General features: G+C 41.3%; 1 protein-coding gene across 12 annotated transcripts in view; it reads left to right on the plus strand.

The window, feature by feature from the left end:
- FAM110B (family with sequence similarity 110 member B) overlaps positions 1-23,584 on the plus strand; it is a 156,165-nt gene that overhangs the window by 87,842 nt on the left and 44,739 nt on the right. For 10 of the 12 annotated variants that reach the window (XM_074386664.1, XM_074386665.1, XM_039464808.2 and 7 more), the window contains one exon: positions 2,421-2,509. The exons of 1 other annotated variant lie outside the window; for it this stretch is intronic. The gene's annotated coding sequence lies outside the window, so the exon portion shown is untranslated. One more of the 12 variants, XM_074386670.1, reaches the window with a different exon arrangement.

A 23,584-nucleotide genomic window follows, 5' to 3' on the forward strand; every position in this document is an offset into this window, starting at 1 on the left:
AAGAGAGATGGTGCCCAATCCCGAACTTACTATTTCCTGCCCATCTTGACATCATCACATCCACAACTCAACAATAAGTTGGAGCTGGCATGGCTTCATATTCTGTTTTCATATTTTGTACTGACTTTAATACATGCAAAGTATCATTTCTCTTCTCCCTGCTAACTCATCTCAGAATACACACTAGGTTGGTGCATGGAAATATGTTTTAATAGATTTACATCACATGGGAATTGGAAGTTTTCTCCCAGGATTTAGAAATGCATCTTAGATGAATCACCAAACACTTTGATTGCTATTATACTCGAAGTAATTTAGTGATTACTTTTGGAATTGTTTGCATTGGCAGGAATTGTCATTTGCTCTTGGCTGCCCATGGACTCCTGAAAGTCATTTATCTTCTATGTGCTCATTAAAGCCAAGCTTGTAAAATTTGAGACTGGATTATAACAGTTGAATTTCACCTTGAAGCCATCTGCTTTTCCAATACATGTAATTGGATTTCAATTTAAATCTTGCCAAATTTGTAGGCAAAGTCCACTTTAGAGGTGACCTAATTGCACTAGATCTTACCACGAGTCAAATCTCTACGTGGAAACAGATCTTGCATTTCTACTTTTACAGATCCTGCAGTCAGGAAATCCTCCTACTTCTGTCATGTGTTACCCTAGTCTGGCTTCCACACTTACTTTTTCGAACCCTGTAAAATGGACAGCCTTTACTTTTCCTGCCCTCCGTACCCCACCCCACTGCCTGAGTTGAACGGTAGCCCCTTAGAGCAGCTCTCTGACCCAGCAGCAGACCTCCGGGACAGGAAGCAGTTCTCCATTGCACTTTTGTCTCTGGTTTGTTTTTTCCCGTCTCCTTTGCTACCCTCCTTTAAGTAGCTATTCTCCAATGCTCTGACCTTCATCAGCTTGCCTGTCCATGTCACCTGCTCTTCGTTGGTGGGCCCATCCTTTGCCACCCAGTGTCCACCAATCCCCTACACTCACAGCCACACTGACCTCCTGTGCCCCTTGAACAGCAAAGAGAGTGGTGCTGCTGCTCCTGCAACTGCCTGGAATGTGCTTCCCCAGAAAGCCCATGGCTTGTTCCCCCACTGCCTGCAGGATTTCGCTCTAACGGAGCCACCTCGGTGGGATATTCTGAGATCGTATTTACTGTATTTGTTTATTTCTTTAGTTTCCCCTTTGTGGAATGTGAACTCCATGAGGTGAGAGACTTTTCGTCTTAACCTCCAGAGCCTTGAACAGTACTTGGTCCATAGAAAGTGTTCAGTCAGTACCTGTTGAATGAATAAGAGAATTAATGATTCCTGGCATGGGGTGCTAGAGTGCAGATGAAGAGTGCTCCTGTGGCAATCACGAGCTCTGCCCCAGCCAGCTGAGTGGTGCTACGGTGCCCCTCACCTTGAGTGGGCCTCTGTTTCCGGTTCTGCAGATGGGGAGTGTGTACCAAGGGCACTGAGGCCCCTTGAAACTGTAACACTCTTTCACAGTCCTGGAAATAAGATGTGATGTCATGTAAAGCGTTATTTATGCGACTCATCACAACTTGATGTTAGAGCGTAATTGCTATCTATGGAAAAATGTCTCCTTTAAAAAAGAAACAGTAGTTGCAGTGAACAAAACAGTTTCCAAATGAAGTTGTAAAAAATAATACATATTGGTGTACTACCATGTTTACTGTCTTTTAAAAAAATATTTTGACCAATTTTCATTTATTTATTTATTTGAGACCAAGTCTGGCCCTGTCACCCAGGCTAGAGTACAGGGGTGCAATCTCGGCCCACTGCAACCTCCATCCCCTGGGTTCAAGCAATTCTCCTGCCTCAGCCTCCTGAGTAGCTGGGATTACAGGGTGAGCCACCACATCTGGCTAACTTTTGTGTTTTTGTTTAGTAGAGACAGGTTTTCACCATGTTGGTCAGGCTGGTCTCCAACTCCTGACCTTGTGATCTGCCCGCCTCAGCCTCCCAAAGTGCTGAGATTGGTGTGAGCCACTGTGTCCAGCCTGTTTTTATTATTTTTGAGACAGAGTCTCTCTCTGTCACCCAGGCTGGAGTGCAGTGGCATGATAGCTCACTGAAATCTCCACCTCCCAAGTTAAAGCGATTCTTGTGCCTCAGCCTCTTGAGCAGCCCCACCACGTTTAACTAATGGTTGTTTCTTGGGAGTCTTTTTGTAGAGGCAGGTTTTCACCATGTTGGGCAGACTGGTCTCCAGCTCTTGGCCTCAAGTGATCTGCCTGCCTCAGCCTCTCAAAATGCTGGGATTACAGGTGTGAAGCACAGCACCCAGCCTGTATTGACTAATTTTTAAGAGAATTACCATTGGTTATAGCTAAATGTATTTAATAGCCTGCCTATTTTTATCAAATTAAAAAGCAATAGCAGTCTTTTCTTCCTTTGATTTTAGCAATTTCCTGCTGCAGAGAGCATTTTAAGGAAGGACAGCGTTCCTGTGACCTCAGCCTACCATCCATAAAATACTCATTCCCCTTTCAGGTAAGCATATTGCTTTGCTTTGATCCATTCTGAGAAGAAAGTATTGATTCTCTATGAAAACCTGTGTCATTATTGCACTAAGACAAAGAAGCTGAGGTTTCAGATATTTTGCTGTTGGGCAAAAAAAAAAAGAAAGTCCCACCTTTGAGGTCCTTGCCAGGACCAAAGTATCAGTGATGGCCATTTGCCTTTCCAGGGGGTTTCATGATACACCTTCTACATATCTGCTAGTTGTTAGTTTGTTAAATGCTGTTTGCTATTTATTGGGTAGTCTCCCAGGAATTTTTAAGTCCTCTGTGTTTTAACAATTTTTTTTTATTTTTTCAGAAATGGAGTTTTTGCTCTATTGCTCTGACTGGAGGGCAGTGGTGTGATCCTTGCTCATTGCAGCCTCGAACTCCTGGGGTCAAGTGGTCCTGTTTCCTCAGCCTCCTGAGTAAGGCCATGAGTGTGCACCACCATGCCCGGCTGAGTTTTTAAATTTTTTCCGTAGAGATGGGGTCTCGCTATGTTGCCTAGGCTGGTATTAACTCCTGGCCTCAAGCAGTCCTCCCACCTCGCCCTTGCAAAGTGTTGAACTTACAGGCATGAGCCACCTGGCCTGGCCAGAAGTTCACTGTCTGTGCTTGGGGAATGAGATGGTGGTGCAGGGTTAGCAGCAAAGGCACTGGGAGTGGGTGACTAGGAGAGATCTTTACAAGCTGGCCCCTTAATAGAGGCAGGGTTGAAAGAGAAGAACTTGAATTCCAGTCCAGGAACTGAGACTGAGTGGGTGGAGCATCTTTGGAGAATGGCTAGCCAACAGACCTGGGAATGGCAGGGTGCTTTTCTCTGCGTTCACACCACTCCCAGGACTCCTTTCTGGTCCCCACAGCTGATGGAGAGTCTGGAAACATTTTTTCCAGGTCTCTTCCTACAGCCAGACTATCTTCCAGGAAGGAGCTGAGGAAGCAGAGAACGGTGGTCGAAGGACAGATGGTTCCCTCTTATATGGAGGGACTGAGAGCTTAATACCACCAAATGCGGAGGTTAGAAATGTTTAGGAAAATAAAGACAGTCTCCAGTTACCTCATGTCCACAGTGAGTTTAGGAGTGTAAAGAGCAACCCTTGGGAGAACAAAGCCTCAGCCTCCGTTTCCACATTCTGAGTGGCCCCATGCTTGGATTTGATTGACAGCCTTCCTCCAGCTTCCTTCCTAGCATCCATTTGTAAAGTACGCTTGCTTATATAGTAAGCCATACTTTGTAGTTTATTATTATTGCATTATGCAGGATATTGTTAGGTGATGTGATCGCTCTTCTAGAACCTTTGAATCAAACTTAGGCCGACAGATAAGAATCAGCCTGTGCCAGGCAGAACTCTGCAATCTGTAGAAATAGGAATTAAAGAGAAAGCCAATAATACCCCTCAGTGCTGTACCCTAAAGTCTCTCACTCTTATCGCCATCTTACTTATCGTCTTATCTCAGCTATAAGAAGCTCTAATACGAAATCCTGGGCTCCTGTTGGCTGGAAGCAACTTTGCATCTGCCATCACCAGCACTTGTGGAGCTGAGGTTGTAGGACTGCACCCAAGTGCAGTGGACTTAGGAGGGAATGCCTTCCAGTAGGCCCGTGTTTTTCATTCTGCACCATTCTAAGGAACTCAGCCATCCTGGTTTGCCCATGACTGAGGGGTTTCCTGGGACATGGGACTTTCAGTGCTAGAACTGGGAAGTCAGAGCAAAGCAGGACATGGTGGTCCTTCTTGTGATCCCAACACCCCGCCTCTTTCATACATGGCTGCAAGACGTTCTGCTCACCGGGAGGGTTGCTAATGGCAGTTGAGTTTGCAGTGCTCGTGGCTGGGGAAGAACTGCAGAGTAGGCCTGGCCATCATCTCAGCTCGCCTGCTTAGTCATCCATTTGGAGGGACTGGGATGGTTTGCTTTACTTCTGTGAGCCTCAGTTTCTCATATGCCAAGTAAGAAGAGCAGCTAGGCAGTGGGGGTATAGGGGAGGTAACAAGACAGAGCAGTGTTGATGCCTGATGTAGCCTAGGCATGCAAGAAGGGGCAGACCCCTCTCCCCATCAGCGTAAACCATCCAGAGAAGACAGTCAGTTACTTTCACAGACATAAAGTAATTGGCTTGAGCTCTACCAATACTATTATTTACCTAGGCAAGGAAGGTTAGAAAGAACTCAGCCAGGTGACTCACCAACACAGTGTCACCTGGGTTGCAGGCATAAATCCTAGCCCCAATACCTAATTCTTAAATAACCTTAAGTCAATGTGTATAAGTTACTTTGACTTTTTATCAGCTTTCCCATAAATAGATTGAAACATTTTTTAAAGTGCTTTAAGAATGTTGTGAAAAGGATAATTTGTTTCTTATCCATATCCAAATATAACTTTCAGGTTATTATTGCATTTAAGGTTCATTAAAACATTTTTCTTTCTTAGGTTCTTAAATTACAGTTAAGCAACCTTATGAATACATATGCATTATTATCGCCATTAAATTTTCACTACTGTCAATATATGAGTTTAAGATAACTAGATTATTTTGTTTTTAGAGCACACACTGGTCTTTTTAAATGTGGCTCCTTGTTTAAGGAAACTAAAAGGCAACTGAAGTCATGAAATAAAATGATATTGTAATGTTCTTTTGGTCAAACTTTTTTGAGTTTTTTTCTTTTTTTTAATCATAGAGCATGAAACATCCTGAATAATGTATATATGTAAGTCATTTTTAAAGGAATACACAAACACCAATTTCTGTGCATTACACATGTAATTACAATTTCAGGAAATAAGCTTGAAGGCTTCCTTTGTTTTTAGTTCTTTGTTATCTTATTCAAACTTATGTAATTGATAAAGTCAGTTTCTCCTTGAAAGTTTCGTTTTTCAGAACTTCTCTCCAGATTTTTGCCTTTTTAACATGGTGCGTGCTAGATGCTTGAGAAATTGATCGGAGTAAAAACAACCCTCGCACATTTATTTCGTATGTTAAATGGGCCTGACTGAAAGTTCAGGTTGGTTTTTCCGACACCTTTTTTTCTAACTCGGCGTTTCCTAAAGCTGGTCCTCCAGAATGAGAGGTTTGTACCTCGTCCGTGACTCATATCATCCTCTCATGCCAGCACCCCTGACTTTTGCCTCTCCCCAGATCAGTAGTTTGCCAAGAGAATGACTCAGAGCCCAGATTCCAGGAGTACAGTCAGGTGTGGCTCCTCTGAGGCCATCTCAGCTGACCTTGAGCAAGGTCTCCTCAGGAACCAGGAGAGCTGGCAAGGCAGTGAGACCCGCTGTGCTGGGAGCCAGGCTTGCTCGCTGCTTTTTTAAAAAGAGGAAGAGGAAAGGGCATTCTCTGGGGAAAGTAGCAGGGATTTTAGATGTTTTATTTTCCTTATTCACAAAAATTGTATATGCTTCTGTAAGGATTGATATAGGTAGGGATTGTCTCCCTCATACTCAGAAAGAAAGTATAATTCTATTTTTGAGGATTTAACATGCATTTATTATGAAGTTCAAAAAACTATTGATTGCAATTTAAATTGTCAAATTACAGCAGGGTGTTGGTGGCTTAGGCTTGTAATCCTAACACTTTAGGAGGCTGAGTTGGGAAGATCGCTTAAGACCAAGAGGTCAAGACCAGCCTGAACAACATAGTGAAACCCTGTCCCTACAATTTTTTTTTTTAATTAGCCAGGTATTATCACTTCTTGGGCTTTTGGCTAAGATCAAATGTAAACGACTAGCCAGCTATTGTGGCATGTGCCTGTAGTTCCAGCTGCATAGGAGGCTGAGGTGGCAGGATTGCCTAATGCCAGGAGTTTGAGGCTGCTGTGAGCTATGATCCTGCCACTACACTCCAGCCTAAGTGACAGAGCTAGGACCCTATCTTTAAAAAAAAAAAAAAAAAGTAATTTGAAGTATATAAATATTTTAAGTCAAATGAAAGAGAAATTCTGTATTACTACCCGCATAGTTGTTTATTAATGGCTGTTATAATAGAAGTTATGTAATTGTAAAGGTAGTCACTGGTTTTCTTGCAACAATCAATAGGAAGGATGGGCCGCAGTTATGCCCATGGACTGTGGAAGGACTGCCCTGTGGCTCTGTGCTGGAGGTGTTTATGCAGTCTGCCCTCGCCCTTCAGAGAAGCATTAGAATCTTCAATATGTAGATATTATAGAATCTTCAATATGTAGATATGGGATATGTGTAATATGAGAATCAGAGGCTAAACCAGACCAAAGGGCAACCATGTGGTTAGACACACACTGGGTATAAAGCCCAAGTCTACCCAAGGTTCTTCTATCAAACCCCTAAGCAGACCTTGCACACCAGTTCATTTCTTTACAATATGAGAGTCATACATGCAACAGGAAAGTTGGTTGAGGGAAGCTGGACAATGAGGAACGTAGAACTGAAAGGTTACAAGGAAACATAAATGTCTGGTGAAATATTAGAACGATCTATAGAAACCATGAGAATCTTCAATCAATTAGAGTAGGGAAGAGACAGAAAAGGTCGTATAAAGAGGGAAAGAGATTGTTAAGCGGACACAGGTGAAAGACAGGAGATTTAAACAGCAATTGTAGTTGTACCAGGAGAAAACTAGCCTTCTCACTTTATTTTCAACCTGTAAATCACGTGCTACCATCTCTAAGTGTGGATGGAGGGAGCATTCATGCGTTTTGACTACTCAGAAATTCAGAGAAATGTGATGCTTGCCAGGACCCTGTGTTTAGTGAGCACTGGAGTATGCACTCCACCCTGGTCTCTCTCTTCCGTAGCATTGGATAAAAGAATGCTAAATATTTAATTCTGGTTTAAAAAATGCAACCAAAGTCCTGAATAGATTTCTAACCTGCATTTCTTTGGGAAACTCCTCCTATTCACCAGGGGAACAATGCTGCCCTCTCCTCGCATCGTCTGTAGGCAGAGCTTCACAGAGCACTGGCCCCTCATCATCCTGAAATGTGTATGTTTTACCTTTACTTGAGCCCTATGGGTCTAGTTCTCTATGATACATTTAAAAACAGGCTCCACATCACCCTTGGTCAAAAAGAGACAGCTTTCACTCACCATGACAGTCAGTGGAGACCCTTCCTTTGTGAAGAAGCCGCCCAAGTGACTCCCTTACCACACCTGCCTGTTCAGGTATCATGACCTGCTGACTCCTACTCGAGGGCTCATGCCTCAGCACAGCCCCTCTTCATCACCACACAACCCCATTACTGACTTAGCCATATGCTGGTCTCCTGCCTCTAGTTTCTGCTCCCGTGCCAGTCCATGTAGGAGGCAAAAAGTTTTTATTTTTATTTTTTTGGGACAGAGTCTGGCTCTGTTGCCCAGGCTCTGTTGCCCGGGCTGGAGTACAGTGGCGCAGTCTTGGCTTACAGCAACCTCTGCCTCCCAGTTTCAAGCCATTCTCCTGCCTCATCCTCCCTAGTAGCTAGGATTATAGATGTGTGCTACCACGCCCAGCTAATTTTTATATTTTTGGTAAAGATGAGTTTTCACCATATTAGCCAGGCTGGTCTCGAACTCCTAACCTCAACTGATCCACTTTCTTCAGCCTCCCAAATTGTTGGGATTATAGGTGTGAGCCACTACGCCCAGCCAAAAAATTATTTTACAAACACTATTTTCATCCCGTTACTTCCCTGCTCTGGAACTTTGTTTCTACCAGTTATCTGTTTGCCAGTTTAAATTCCAAAGCCACCTCTCATCGGAACTCTTCTATTTACTCAGAGTCAGTGTCTGTTATTCTACTCATATTCTCTATATACCTGGCCCCTCAGAGCTTGTGGGCTGCCTCTTGCCCAAAATCCCTGATCAATTCCACTCTCTTAAAGTCCCAGAGTTCCTTTAATGCCTGTTTCAAAAGTTACTTTTTCCTTTAAAAGAAAAAAAGTTTTTTTTTAGCAGAGTCTAAGATTTTTTGCCATTTATTCATTCAACAAATTCATAATTCATGCAACTAATTTCTTCACAATTTAATGTATACCATGTACATTTATTTATAAGTAGTCTTGGAATTATTCTTTGCTGTCTCTGAGGGTTTATGTGTTACCTCTTAAACTGTATGATCATTTTTTTTTAAATTTTGCCTTCATCCAAGAACCTAGGCTCTCAGATGCTTGAGGCGTGGAATAAACAAGCCTTGCCCTCCCAACTTTTTTTTCTCTTTGCTGTAACAATGCTTTATTAGGCTGAACTACACACTATAAAAATGCTTTAAAATGTAGCAGGAGGAAATGTAAAGACTCAAACGAAGTACAAAGAAGTGACAGTGGCTATCAGAACACACTAAAGAATCTACACTACTTCCCCCTTTACCTAGAAAGGGAGCTGCGAGCGCATGGGATGTGTTGAAATCCTAGAGGAGACTGTACATGGCTTTGCAGCGTCAGCGCCATTCAGTGGACCAATTTGCTTCCTGAAGAGGAATGAAGTGATTTTCTCACCCGGGAAGCCTTTGTGAAAAAAAAATTTTCATCAACAACACAGAGTGGAAAGCTATTGTCAGTTAACTGTCCATAGTAAAGTGATGTCTTAATGGGCATGTAGAGACAAACCATCTAGGGGAAAATAACTGCATCTCCTCTAGAAGGCAACGTGGCCCCACTGATAACAGGAAAGAGGAGGAGCTCAGTCTCAACTGCCAAGACCTACTTCACATTCTCCCTCCCATGTGGGCTTCTTATCCTTAAATCGCCATTTATTCATTATTTACGTTCTGTGTCTTCACAGTTCCTTGTGATCGTGAGCACATAGTCATGTATGTGTTTTAGTCTATGAGTACATTAAAGGCACTTGTGAAAATCTGATTTAAGTTACAGTAAAATTTTTCTGCCTCTCTCTAATAGACTATAAGCAAGATGGGGGTAAGAATTACATTTTAACTCTGAATCTGTAGAACAGAGCACAGAATCTAGCAAACTACAAAGGATAAAGAATTGTTTGTGGGGCTGGGCACAGTGGCTTGTACATGTAATTGCAATTCCTGTGCTTCGGGAGTGAGGTGGGAGGATAAGTTGAGCCCAGGAGGTCGAGATCAGCCTGGACAACATACTTACTACTGGTAGATGTGAGACCCCCACCTCCCATTTAGTTTTTATGAGCATGGTGGCCCGCACCTGTGGTCCTAGCCACTTGGGAGGCTGAAGTGAGAGGATCACTTGAGCCTAGGAGTTTGTGGCTGCTGCAGTGAGCTATGATCATGCCACTGTGCTCCAGTCTGAGTGACAGAGCAAGACCCTGTCTCAAAAAAAAAAAAAAAAGAAAAAGAAAAGAAAATTAAAGGAGATGTTTTTGGAATTTAATAGACTGAAGGATTTTTATGCATTGAAGGAAAGTCACTGTACATTGCTCATCTGTCTTTTTGGTCACTGCCTCTCACAAGCTCTGACAGCAGCATCTTCAGATATAAGACACAGCAGCATAGGAGCTTAGCATGGCCTGAAGCATTCTTTCACTGAAAGAGGAAGACACAGTCTGTTGCTGGAGAAAGAAAGGAAAAAACGAAGTCAGAAGCGAAAAAAAAAAAAAAAAGGAAAAGAAACAAGAAATTGGGTTATTTTTGGTTAGTTGTACTTGAATGTTGTGGTGCAGAATTATAAGAACTTGGGTTAAACTTCAAACTAGTCAAGGTAAGGAATAATCAAGGCATAATTAGCTTTATCCAAAGGCTCCTTTAATTTAGTCTCCTCAACTGCATTTAAAATATGGTTTCGTTTCTAGAATTCAGATTTCATAGTTGATTTGTTCATATTTTTTCTCAAATTGATTGTTCCCTGTGGACTCATAGATTCCACATTCAGAGATTCAGTGATTTGTGATTGTCTCCAAGTTCACTAATTGTGTTATTACCGCTGTTTTAGGGAACTGGCACCCTAAAAGCCCACACTCCAGGGCCAATGAAAAATACAGAATGAGGCCACTCCCGCCATCCACACCTCCCCCGGGCTTCATGCTCCCTATGTTAATTCATTCATCATTCACTGTTCCACTAAAAATTATCCAGTGTCTAGTTTGCCCAGGGGTGAAATGGGGGTTAAGAACCTTTCCCATCTTGAGACGCTGACATTCTCATTCTTGTAAAGTGATAAAAACTCTATATTTGAAAAATCGTTCTAAGAATGGTAACTAGTAGTGCTGAAGTTGGAAGTGAAAAAATGTGAGGAGATTCCAAGAAAATGATGCATTTTAGGCAGAACGGGAAGCTCTGGGTATGTAGAAGAAGCTAATTCCTGGATGGCCCGAATCTATGGCCTATGAGAGAATCCACCACGGAACTGTGTGTATTCGACTCTTTGGTTCAAACTAGTTCACTGTACTAGTGGTCTGTTCTGTGTATCTTCAGAAGTTATAGGGCTGTCCTTCCTGAGGTCAGCAGAGTCCCGAAGTGTGCTCATGACCAAGACCTTGCTGAATTATATGTAGTGGAGGAAAAAAAAAAAGGAGTCAGCTGAACGTATGGTTGGTGTGCACCTTGCTAAAGAGAAGATGAGCTATAATATTTTCAAGCATCATTCTAGTGACAGTTGGCGTATAAGTAGTGTCAGACTTTCCGATTTTAATTTCATTTCTAATTTACGTGGTTCTATAAGATTCTCTCTGTTTTCCTTCCTTCCAGCAGTGGACTTGAATCTCCATGTTTTAAATACGATTTTTTACTGGAAAACTTACCATCATGTATACCTTAAACTTTCCAGCCCCAGACAAAATGGGTTGTGAAGCTTCACTCTTTACGTATTTATGGGGATTATATCTCTAGAGAGGATTATAACACTAAACAGCAGTCAGGAGCCAGCAGGGATTTCATGGATCATTATGAAGAAAATGATGGTAAATGTCCCCACAGAGTAGCACTGGATTCTAAGCATAGTACAAGGAGTAGCTTGCACCCTGCACCTCCCAGGACTTTTCTCAGGACACTGTTTTAAGGGGGTATTAGAGTGGCTACACTGAGGGCACAGCTACACCGAGGGTTGCTGGGGCAGTCAGAATAGGGATTGACACATCACTCTCTGAACCTGGCAGTTGGCATCAAAAACAGGAGAAAAAACAGGCTTCATTTTCATTTACTCTCCTAGTTGTATTTGTAGTTCAACATTTGGTGCTGTATTGGTAAGGGGAAAAGTTACTTTTGTCGGGGAGTCATGGCCCCTTCCTTTAATCAACTGAAAAGCTGACACTTCTAGCAGGGTTTGGTGGCTCACACCTGTAATCCCAGCACTTTGAGAGTGCTGGGCAGGAAGATCACCTGAGGTGAGGAGTTCAAGACCAGCCTGGCCAACATAGTAAAACCACATCTCTACTGAAAATACAAAAAATAACCAGATGTGGTGGCAGGTGCCTGTAATCCCAGCCACTCAGGAGACCGAGGCAGGAGAATCGCTTGAACCTGGAAGATGAAAGTTGCAGTGAGCCGAGATCTCACCACTGCACTCCAGCCAGGGAGACAGAATGAGACTTTGTCTCAAACAAACAAACAAACGAACGAACGAGAAAAAGCTGATACACTTCTAGATTTAAGATTCTGATCATTGGCCTACGAGGCAGAGAGATGTTTGTGTTGAACTTGTGCCTGAAAAAGTTTCACATTCATTTTTAGAGAGTATAAGGCAGGCATCCCCAAACTACGGCCCGCGGGCTGCATGCGGCCCCCTGAGGCCATTTATCTGGCCCCCCCCCGCCGCACTTCAGGAAGGGGCACCTCTTTCATTGGTGGTCAGTGAGAGGAGCACAGTATGTGACGGCCCCCCAACGGTCTGAGGGACAGTGAACTGGCCCCCGGTGTAAAAAGTTTGAGGACCCCTGGTATACGGAATTAATTTTGGAATGCCCCTGGCACATTGATTTATGTAGCATTTTAAGATCCTGTTCACTTTCTTCTCCACCAGATATCTATTTTCTCTGCTTTGAACCCTCCACAGATGTCCCTATTATGAAGTGTGCTGAATTCTGCTTTTTGCGGGGTGGTTTATTCCCCGCTGCAGTCCGTGAGCACTGGCCGTTTGCACACGGAGCTGTAGCCTTTAGGGGCCAGTGCCCAATTTAAAAATCAGTGGAATTAATATAAACATGAGTAAGACATCAATGAGAAAGTATGATTTAACTTAAAAAGTTAATTCGTAACTTTCCAAAATGCTTTCTGTTTGTCGAGGCCAAGAGGTTTCCCCTGATGTAAAATTCCTTAGGACCTCAACTCAATACCAGATACCTGGTTCCCACTTGACTGGCTTAAAGTAGGAGCACTGTGCACTTCTTAAGACATTCCACATAGAGTGCTAATTTTGTTGTAAATTTGGGCAGTATTGCTGTGTTATATAAAATACTTTACAAACTGCTACCTTTGCAAAGTTCCCAGTACCCTCACTTGTCAGTGATGGATGGTGATGCTTTCAGAGTCCATTTCAGTAGAGGTATATTTCTCAGTAAAGACAAAGGGAGGTTAATGGACTAATAGCTCCGTACTCTCATGCCTAACTTACGTGATATTGCACACATTGAAGATGCTAGAGCTGGTACTTTGCTTGACATTCACTGTGCATTTCAGCCCATTAGTGCATCATCTCCATTCTCACAACAGGTAGTTGATGAGACATGGCATGTGATCATGGGGCTAGATTTGAGCTCATACCATCTGGTTGCAGATATGTCCCTCTGAACAGTCTTGCCAAGTGTCCAGTGTGCTTTAGGTTCCAGGTGCTTCACAGACTTTGGAGGTAAATATTTTCCTACTATTTAGAAGCCATGTGTTTTCAGCACATTGGATTTTCTGAAGATTTCTCTGAACAAAAGAATTTGCTACAGATGCCAGCCAAGGGTTCCTCCTCAGGTTGTTTATCATATAGTGGTGCCAAAGAAACCAGGGCTGTGCATCGCCTTCTACCTTATCTGGAGCCCTGGACAGGTCACCTATCTGTCTGTGACTTAGGTCGCTGGGCTTTGCTTCCAGTTCTCTGATTTAAGGCTTCTGTTAAAGCAGTGGCTGTAGCAATTTGCTTTTTGAATAGGCTTATACATTTTACAAGCACTTTCACTGCAGCGGCCTTGAGGGGTGGCATAAATTGCTGTATCACCTTCAGAGATGAGGCAACAGAAGCATCAGAGAAAGGGACCTCTCAAAGCTACATGGGTCATAACTGAAAAGGCCAGGATACAAGCTCGTCTGCCCCATTTGCTATCACAACTCCAAAACTTGACCTCTTTCTGGGGCCATCTCTTCATTGGCTCATTTGCAGAATGAATGAATTGAACTCTAGCAGTGATTCTCAAACCCTATTCCCTGGAGTATTAGGGGATTCAAGGCTGATGGGGATTGAGATTTGGGGCTCTCCTCTAGCGGAGATTTGGGGCTCTCCTCTCCTCTGCATTCATCTGTTTTGCATTCCAATGTTCCACATTATCTTTACTTTAAAATAAAGCTCTGTAGTTACAAAATACGTTAAAGATTACTGATCCTCAAAGTTTTTATTACAGTCTAAACTCTAACCTTTAGGGGACAGTGCCCAATTTAAAAATCAATGGAATTACTATAAATATGAGTAAACTATCAATGGAATAGTATAATTTGACTTCAAAATTAATTTGTAACTTTCCAAAATGGTATCTGTTGGGTGAGGCCAGGAGGCTTCCCCAAAAGTAAAACTCCCTAGGAGCTCAACTCAATACCTGATCCCTAGACCCCACTTGACTGGCTTATAAGAGGGACCCAGTAAATGTTTCCAAAGTGAAATTAAAAGAAAAAGTTTATCTTGATACTTGTTTTAAGCAATGCACAGGCTATAAAAATGTATCTGTTTTATACCTAGTGTAGTATCCTAGGATTATGAATATTCTACAATTAATTTTAAAGGACAATCACAATTTTAGTTCATCCATTGAATCTTATTTTACTTCATTCATACATATATTCAGTGAGTCTTCTCTCTTCCCCAGTCTCTCCATAAATGTTTTCGTTATTTTACTGACTTGATGAATTCCCAGTTCCAAATGATGTTTCAAGTCATATATCTAGTTTAGAACTCCTGCAGTAAAATAGCATTTCTAGACAGAATTCTGAATTCAATGAAATGTGTTTCTTTCTCTCTATAATACATTGTGTTATCTTCATTCTTGGAAGAGATTTGAGTAGAGGGATTATATATGCTGCTTTTTATGGGATGCTATGAATATGAATACTTATTTAACAAACCAAATTATATTTTTCTCATTCCCCAAACTTTGGAAAGGTTTATGATTTCAATTGATGGCATACCCTAGAGTTTGTGAAGTTAAAAGGAAACAGAGCAGCACTTGAGAGTTATGCCTTCATCCTGGGTTCAGCAGCGTCCTTAGAGTGAAAAGAGAGTGGAGGAGTTTAACTGCATTCCAAAACCAAGTGTTATTTTGTCCAAAAGCTATGAAGGACAGACTTCTCTACTTTTAATCCTAGCTCTTTGATCAGAGGGCTCACGGGGTGAAACATGCACACCAGCCTGCCGCCTTATAGGCTTGATCCCTTATAAATCTGTGACATTTTCCCTTGTTACAACAGTTTTATATTCTCATGTATATAAATACCGCTTTTGACAGGATAAGAGACTAGTGCCATGAATATTCCTTTAGCAGTGGTAAAAACTCTTCAATAAAGCTTTAAAGTTTTAAGATGACAATCAAATGGTCCAACAAAGGGCAGAAGAAGCTAAAGTAAAAAACCTTCACAGATGAGTGATTTTATTTCACATCAACCCTGTGGTCTTAATGCTGCCTGTTGGAGGCACGTTTTTGCATCAGCCATGCAAATTGGTGAACTTTAGTGTATATGGATCATAAAGTATTTCTTCGCTTGAAGGTCATCAGTGGCGAGGCTGTAATTCCTGCAGTTCTGTGAAAATTGGCACTATCAACCTTGTCGTTTGAATTGGGGATCTTTATGTAGATATTTGATGCTTCTGTTTTACTCCTGCTTTCCCTCCACTGTAGTGCTTAAATCATGGTGTCTGAGATCCACACTAACTTGGTTTTGTGGTTTAATTTACCTGTGGGTGCCTGAGATGTAATAGAATCTGATCTCACAGGCATGACCTTCTACACCGAAGGGTCTTTTCCCTCCCTTGTCACTTTTTCCCCATTGGCAGACATCATTTTACTTTGGGATTATTTGATTTGGTGTGATAAATGGATTCAGATTAAAATTAGGATCAAAATAATTATGGCAATTTGAAAAGACATTCATTGGGGAAACACTGTAAACACTCCAACTTCATAATGATAGGATACAGAGATTTGGAGAAAAAGCTATTGTACAGAGGCACTGATGATAGGTTTTACTTCTGAATTAAAGTTATTTATTGTAAAAACTCACATAGCCCTTAGTTATTTTTGATCAGGAGATCATGTTTTAGAAGAAAGCATTTCATGAAAGTAAAATGGCATCAAAACTATTTCTTACTTTGAAAACATATTTTTGCCATTTGGCATGTTCTAGAAAATTTTATCCTTTATACATATGTAGTATGATCTCTGTCCGTCTCATATATTAGCAGGATTCAGTAGCAGACTATCCTATTAACTGCAGTTGGCTCTTGAACAGCACAGGTTTTAACTGCTCAGGTCTGCTTATATTTTCTTCTGCCTCTGCCACCTCTCAGACAAGACCAACCTCTCCTCTTCTTCCTCTTCCTCCTCTTCCTCCTCTTCCTCTTCCGTAGCCTACTCAAAGTAAGACAGCAAGAATGAAGACCTTTATGATGATCCACTTCCACTTAATGAATATTAAATACATTTTCTCTTTTTTGGGATATTCTTTTTATTGAGAAGCAGGAGGGGAGACAGTATCTCGCTCTGTCATCCTGGCTAAAGTGCAGTGGCAGAATCTCGGCTCACTGCAACCTCCACCTCTCGGGTTCAAGCAATTCTCCTGCATCAGCCTCCCAAGTAGCTGGGACTACAGGTGCATGCTACCATACCCGGCTAATTTTTGTATTTTTAGTAGAGATGGTGTTTCACTGTGTTGCCTAGGCTGTTCATGAACTCCTGAGCTCAGGCAATCTACCTGCCTTGGCCTCCCAAAGTGCTGGGATTACAGGTGTGAGCCACCATGCCCAGCTTGGGATTTTCTTAATAACATTTTATTTTCTCTGGCTTTCTTTATTGTAAGAGTAGACCATATCATACATATAACATACAAAATTTGTGTTAATTGACTGTTTATGTTATCAGCAAGGCTTCCAATCAATAGGAGGCTACTTGTAGTTAAAGTTTTAGGGCAGTTAAAAGTTAGATTTTTCAACTGCATGGGGTGGACAGTCAGGGTCTTTAACCCCTGGCATTATTCAAGGGTCCACTGTAGTTTACTCAAAATAAAGGCTAAGGTATCTATACACCCTTCAGAGAATTCCTTTGAGCATCTCAGTGGTTTCATCTCATTATTTATAAAGATTGACTTGGGATTTTTCCCACAAGGCCTTTGAGCTCAGATTCTATTGGGTGTTTTTTTGTAGAAAGCAAAAACCATAAACTTACGACACCCAGAAGTAAATTATAATTTTTAATATGAGCAATACTAATAACGTTAACAGTAATAAATACAGCAGTTAACAGATATGAGATGCTTGCTGTGCAGTTCACCCCCTTTTAAGCATTTACTTGGATTTCTCATGGAATCCTTACAGCCCCTTGGTCCAGATGAGGCAGTGCATGGCAGGTGTAGCCAGGCCTTCGCTCTCCTTACCAAGGGTGCTTCTACTAAAGCGTGTCCTTTAGTTAACCAGTCCCTGCAGTGGGCCAAACGCTAATGCCTCTTCAGAAGGTGAACACCGTAAGACAACATGAGGGCATTTTCATGCTCTTCTCTCCACGTGAGATTATGAGCGAAGCAAAGCAGAATGAAAACATTTCCCTTAAAGAAATAGGCTCACCGAAGACTCCCTCATTCCAGGATGTGAGCATGCCCAGTGTCAGATTACTTAGCTCTCCTGCCTTTGTTTCCAGTTCCTCTGGGTAGCCTCTCCCTTACCCAAGCACAGGCAGATTCTCATCATCACCGGGACATTTGTCACCGCTCAGGTGTCCTGCTGGTACTCACCAAAGCCCAGCTGGATGGCAGGCATCCTTGCAGCACAGCCCCATGAGGGGTTTTGGCTCCTCCCTCACTCTCAGATTCCACCTCAGAATTTGATAATCACGTCGGCTGTGGCTCATAGTGAGATCTGTGGATGACCTTATCACCACCAGGCTTCCATCAGAACCCATACCTGATGGTCACTGGCAGACTAAAGAAGTGGAAAAAAAAATAAGCTTAGGTCATTTTGACAAATTCATGACAGATGCCCCCCATTCAGCATTCTTATAAAAATACAGTCCTACTGAAACTCATTATTAATGGTGACCCTGAAAATCCAAAATGGGGATCTTGCTTCTCCCCTCAATGTGGGCTCTGGGTTACAAGGAACATGTGAAATGATCCCTGCATGGCAGAGCAGACTGTTACCATGGAGACAGCTTACTACTTTACCAGCCCTCTGGCTAGTTCCAGGAACATTAACTCCATACCAGTCTTAAAGAAATAAAAAGAAGTCTAAGGTTCACGTCTAGCTTTTTATATAGTTATGATTACCTTAAAAAGCACTCACATTACAAACCAACTCTTCCCCTTTGGAAAGGATTACATTTAATATTATTAATAACAGTACTTCTTATAAGCAGAGTGACCACTGCTAAAAGACTCACATTCTGTTGCTGTTAATTGAGTCTTCCTCTTTCATATTTTACTTTCAGGCTTGATATTACACTCATCTGGAGAACAGTAATTTTATTTATTCATACTTTGCTGTTTATGTATTATTTTTGTCTTTTAAATTTCAAAATCCTTATGGAGACGAGCTCTATTTTTCATGCCGACTGTCACTGTGCAGTCAGGGTACATCCTTGTTCACTCTTCTCTGTTAACAGTAGATTTTTTGTGCAGTGTTTCTATTCCTGCTGATTTCTTAGTTGAAGATTGGGGTAATACCTCAAGGGATGCACAGACATACTCAAGGTTACGTTGTAATAAACTGTGATGTACTTAAATATTTAAATGTAGTTTAAGAAAAATGAATACAGTTTGAGCATCCCAAATCTGAAAATCCTGAATCCAAAATGCTTCAAAGTCTGAAACTTGTTGAACACCCAAATGCCACTCAAAGACAGTGCTTATTACAAGTATAATGAAGCTATTCCAAAATTTTAAAAAAATAAAAATTCAAAACACTTCTGGTCCCAAGCATTTCACATAAGTGACATTCAACCTGTATTTAATTATTTAAACTGTATTAAACTGTATTTGCTATAGTTTAAAAATTAAGCACAAGTTTAATTTCAGCCTATAGGTAATTTCAGTATGTAAATAAATTTTCGAAACTAAGAAAAGTAAGCTTGTCTCTTCAGTCTGTTGAGTCTCGCTTAATACATACCCCAGTTCTGATCTCTCCCGTCCCATCTGGGCAACTTTAGTACTCTTGTACAGCACATTAATTTGCAGATATTTATGGTTACTTCATATCATATGTTAAGATTTTAAAATAGATATATAGACACAAATACTGTATGTATATCCGACTATGTTGTCATTCCTTTCAGAGGAGATCTTACCTATTTCTTTTTGAGCTATTTTCTTAAACTATTTCCTAATGTACATTTTCTGCTATGTAGCCTATGGTATTGCACCTAAAAGGGCTTTATGAAGGCTCTGTGTTTTCTGCGCTTTATTTCATTTTAAAGATTTCCACTGATTTCTGTCACTCCCTTCAGTCTCTCCTACCACCTGCTGGCTCAGCATCCAGCAACATCAGGCTTTTGTTCTAGGGTTCCCATATATTCTGTGAATTTGCCCGTTCTTTTTGTCCCCTCCCGAGCCCCTACTCAGTACTGCCCGGCCAAACCTCTCCCTGTCTAATCCCTATCACTGTCTCTTCCTTTTCTCTTGTAACTTAGATTCTAGGAAATCTTTTGGAATTCAGGGACTGTAAACTCTGGTCTCCTGGTTCTACTAATATACAGTGTGAATAATAATACATTTTACAAACTATAAACACTGAAATTGGTACTTCCTATACTTAGTCTGGTGCTTCCTCCAGATTTTGAAAAAAAAAAAGTCATGGACTCAGTTTAGGTTACTGAAGTTATTCCCGTCAGATACATTCTGAAGCTGGATAGACTCCTTCAAAGAGAGCAAGGGTGGTATATTTTGTTTCTGTTTTCAATTGACTGTGTTTCATATTGTATAAGTTTTCTAGGGTGCTCTAGCAAAATGCCACAGACTTAGTGGTTGAGACAACAGAAATGTATTGTCTCACAGTGCTGGAGACTGGAAATCTGAAATAAAGGTGTCAGCAAGACTGATCCCTTCTGGGGCTGTGAGGGAGAATCTGTTCCATGCCTCTCTCCCAGCTTCTGGTGGTTTGCTGGCCATCTTCAGTGTTTCTTGGCTTGTAAGAGCATCATCTCCATCTCTGCCTTCATCTTCACGTGATGTTCTCCCTGTGCCTGTGTCCAAATTGCCCCTTTTTGTAAGGACACCAGTCCTATTGGATGAGGGGCCCAGCCTACTCCAGCATGACCTCCCGTTAACTCATTAAATCTGTCAAGACCCTACTTCCAAATGAAGAATGCTACAGTAGAATACAGTCTGAGCTACTGGGGGTTGGGGCTTACCCGAATGAATTTTGAAAGACACAATTCAACCCGTAACGCATACCATTACAATACATAAACATTTTCTAGTCCAAGTCTATTCACTGATTTTACAATAAGCAGTGATTTTGTAAATCAGTGATTTTGATCTTGGGTTTGGACCAAAATGTAGTACAAATCAAACACAGTTGGTGTGAGTGCATTTAATAAATGAAGTCTTGACCATTTGTGTATTGCCAGGCTCCAAAAAGCAGTCTGATCGTTCATGTACTTGGAGGGTCCGTTTATTTCTAATCATCCTAGCTTAACTTCATCTAAAGAATAAATTGTTTTTAAACTTATGCAAGCAGTTGTTATTCCCAGATGGCACGTGAAATCTCTAAACATTTTTTTTAAACCTTTTCATCAAATAGTAATTTCATTTTAACCCAAAAATACCTTTTGGTTTTCTTTCTTAAAACAGGACCATGATGCATAGTCAATCAGAATAAACCAAAGTATTTATTAATTAGAGCTGTATTGATTTCTACTCTAGGTAAACTGACTTCCTCCAAAATCTAGTATGTTTCATGTTTCAGGAATTAATTTATTGATGGTACTCTGCTGCACCGTCATTTAGTCATAGTGGATTGAAGTCACCAGCTATTAAGTCAGTCATGATTGTAAATGGCAGATGGCATCTAGTGGCTCACCATTGTTTGTACCTCTTGATACCCATTTCCCTGAAGCTACAAGTTTAGCCATGAGGCAGTGATAACTGTCAGTTGGCGTCTCAGAGCTCGTGCGTCATTTATTCCCAAGACAAGGCACTAAAAAGCTGTAGCTTGGGCTGCAGCATTTGCCAGCTTGTATTTCTGCCATTTAAAACATGCTCAGAGCCAGGCACAGTGGCTCATACCTGTAATTCCAACACTTTGGGAGGCCACTCTGCTGGATCACCTGATGACAGGAGTTCGAGACCAGTCTGGCCAACACGGTGAAACCTTATCTCTACTAAAAATACAAAAATTAGCTGGATGTGGTGGCACATACCTGTCAGCTTCTTGGGAGGCAGAGGCAGGAGAATTGCTTGAACCTGAGAGGCAGAGGTTGCAGTGAGTGGAGATCACACCATTGCACCACATTAAAATTTGAAATGAAAAGAAATCTTCAGTGTGAATGCCCCTTTTTGTTATTTTCCAAACCATCACATCTTACCTTTCCTTTCATTCAATGCTAACTTATTCACCAATGCTTTTCAAGAATGTGTTTACATGAAAGCAGAGTGAGGATGTTAAGAGACCCAGACTGCAAATAACTTTGGAACTGCTTAGTGTAATTCAGAGTGAGTCATCCTGCCTCAGTTACAGAATGAGCAGCTCTAATGGACAGAACTTGGAAAAGAGCAGCAAAGGGATATTCCCCAAACCTTAATTGCTGTTTGAGAACAAAAATATTGGGAAATTATCCATCTTCAACTTACCATTTTCTTATTGTGTAATTTGATTTTAATGCTGGAGGATTTACCATTGTTTATACAGTGTGATCTTCAATGAAATTTTACCCCTTATGTCCAACTATTGTTCAGATTATATCTAAATTAAGAGATTAATAATAATAATAATAATTATTATTATTATTATTATTATTGAGACTGAGTCTCGCTCTATCACCCAGGCTGGAGTGCAGTGGCATGATCTTGGCTCACTGCAACTTCTACCTTCCAGGTTCAAGTGATTCTCCTGCCTCAGCCTCCTGAGTAGCTGGGACTACAGGCCCATGCCACCACGCCTGGCTAATTTTTTGTATTTTTTGTAGAGACGGGGTTTCACCATGTTAGCTAGGATGGTCTCGATCTCCTGACCTCGTGATCCACTTGCCTCGGGCTCCCAAAGTGCTGGTAATAATTATTTTTAAATGTAGTGAACTAGCTTAGATCAGATGGTATGATTCCCCACTATGGAAAAGAATTTATTTGGGCAAGAATTACTATTATGTCTACTACTTGTGTAAATGAATTGATTTCCACCTAGGCCATAGCAGTGTATCTCACAGGCAGCAACTAAGCTGCAGTTGCAGGAGCTTTCTTGTCTGCCACCGCCCTCAGCCTCTGTTCCCCACTGCTGGTGCCCCGGGTACAGTCTGTTCTCCTTTTCACAGTTTCCATTGGGAACTTCTTCATGTCCCTTCTTGAGGGGCCTGCTCATCTTCACCTCTACACAGCCCACAAACTTCTCACCTGTGTCTCTCCTGGTACAGCAGCCACAGTAGCCATGCTGTAAACCAAGATGGATGCTGATCAGTTATTCAGGCTAGAAACTTCAAAACCTTGAAACAGTTTTGAGAAGAGAGCCACACAATTAGACTTATACTTTAGAAGAGTCAGTCAGTCCTCATCTTTACCTGAGCAGTATTACATAGTACAATGCTTATTATAAAAAAGCAAATTGAATTAAACAGTTTTTCAAGGCAGAAAAAAACTCCTATTTTGTTTAAAATTAGCTAAACTTCGTAAGGGGCTACAGGAAGGTTTATGCATTTGGCTCAATGAATGCAGTATATCAAGAAAGGCATGTATTTCTGTAAGCAAACATTCATGTCCCTTCCCAGACATATCATTCAACCTTGATAATAAATTACAATCATTTGTACTACTTTAACCCCTTCCAGGAGCTGTAAGGTGCAATAATTAGTCCTAATAGTTTTGCATTTCCAGCATATCCTGTTTTCAAACCTGGCACTTCATACAGCATACATGAATATGAGTAAGGATTCAAGTGAACTACATGTCCCTTGGAATCTAACTTGGGCAACCACTTCTAGAAGGCCCCTTCTCGTCTGGCCTCTGACAGCCCCACACTATTCATTTAATGCCTTTTCTTGAAATTCACATAGTGCTGCCTGCTAAATGTGACATCTTGTTTATTACACTCTAATGTAACTGTCTGGGTGCCTTGCCCAGCTAGAGCACAGCCCCATAGTTGCTGAAACTCTCTCATTCCTTCTTTCACTCACTTCTCATTGCCTTGAGCAGGGCTTACCTGTTATGTATGTTACGGTGAATAAAAGACTAAAGAGATATTTTAACTCTGCATCAAGCACCTTATCTTTTGATTCTCTGCATACCCATATTTCATGCTTTGATTTTTTCTGCAACTGTAGTCTTTAAAGATTTACCTATCAACTTAAGAAACACATTGATTGGATAGGATATTTCCTGGCAATGTAACATGGAATCATGTGGTTGAAAGAGATGCTGTAGTTCCATCTGTGCTTCTCCAAGAATTACAGCAAAACATTTACAACCTCATCCGCAGCCAGTGTTAAGGCAATTTAATCAAGAGGTTTGAAGAGCACCTGAGAGCAGCCAAGATCCCAAGACAAAGTAGAAAATTACCTATTGAAACTACAAATAAAAATGAAATGTAAATATATC

Source organism: Saimiri boliviensis, chromosome 15 (genome assembly GCF_048565385.1).
Source record: "Saimiri boliviensis isolate mSaiBol1 chromosome 15, mSaiBol1.pri, whole genome shotgun sequence".
NCBI lineage: Eukaryota > Metazoa > Chordata > Mammalia > Primates > Cebidae > Saimiri > Saimiri boliviensis.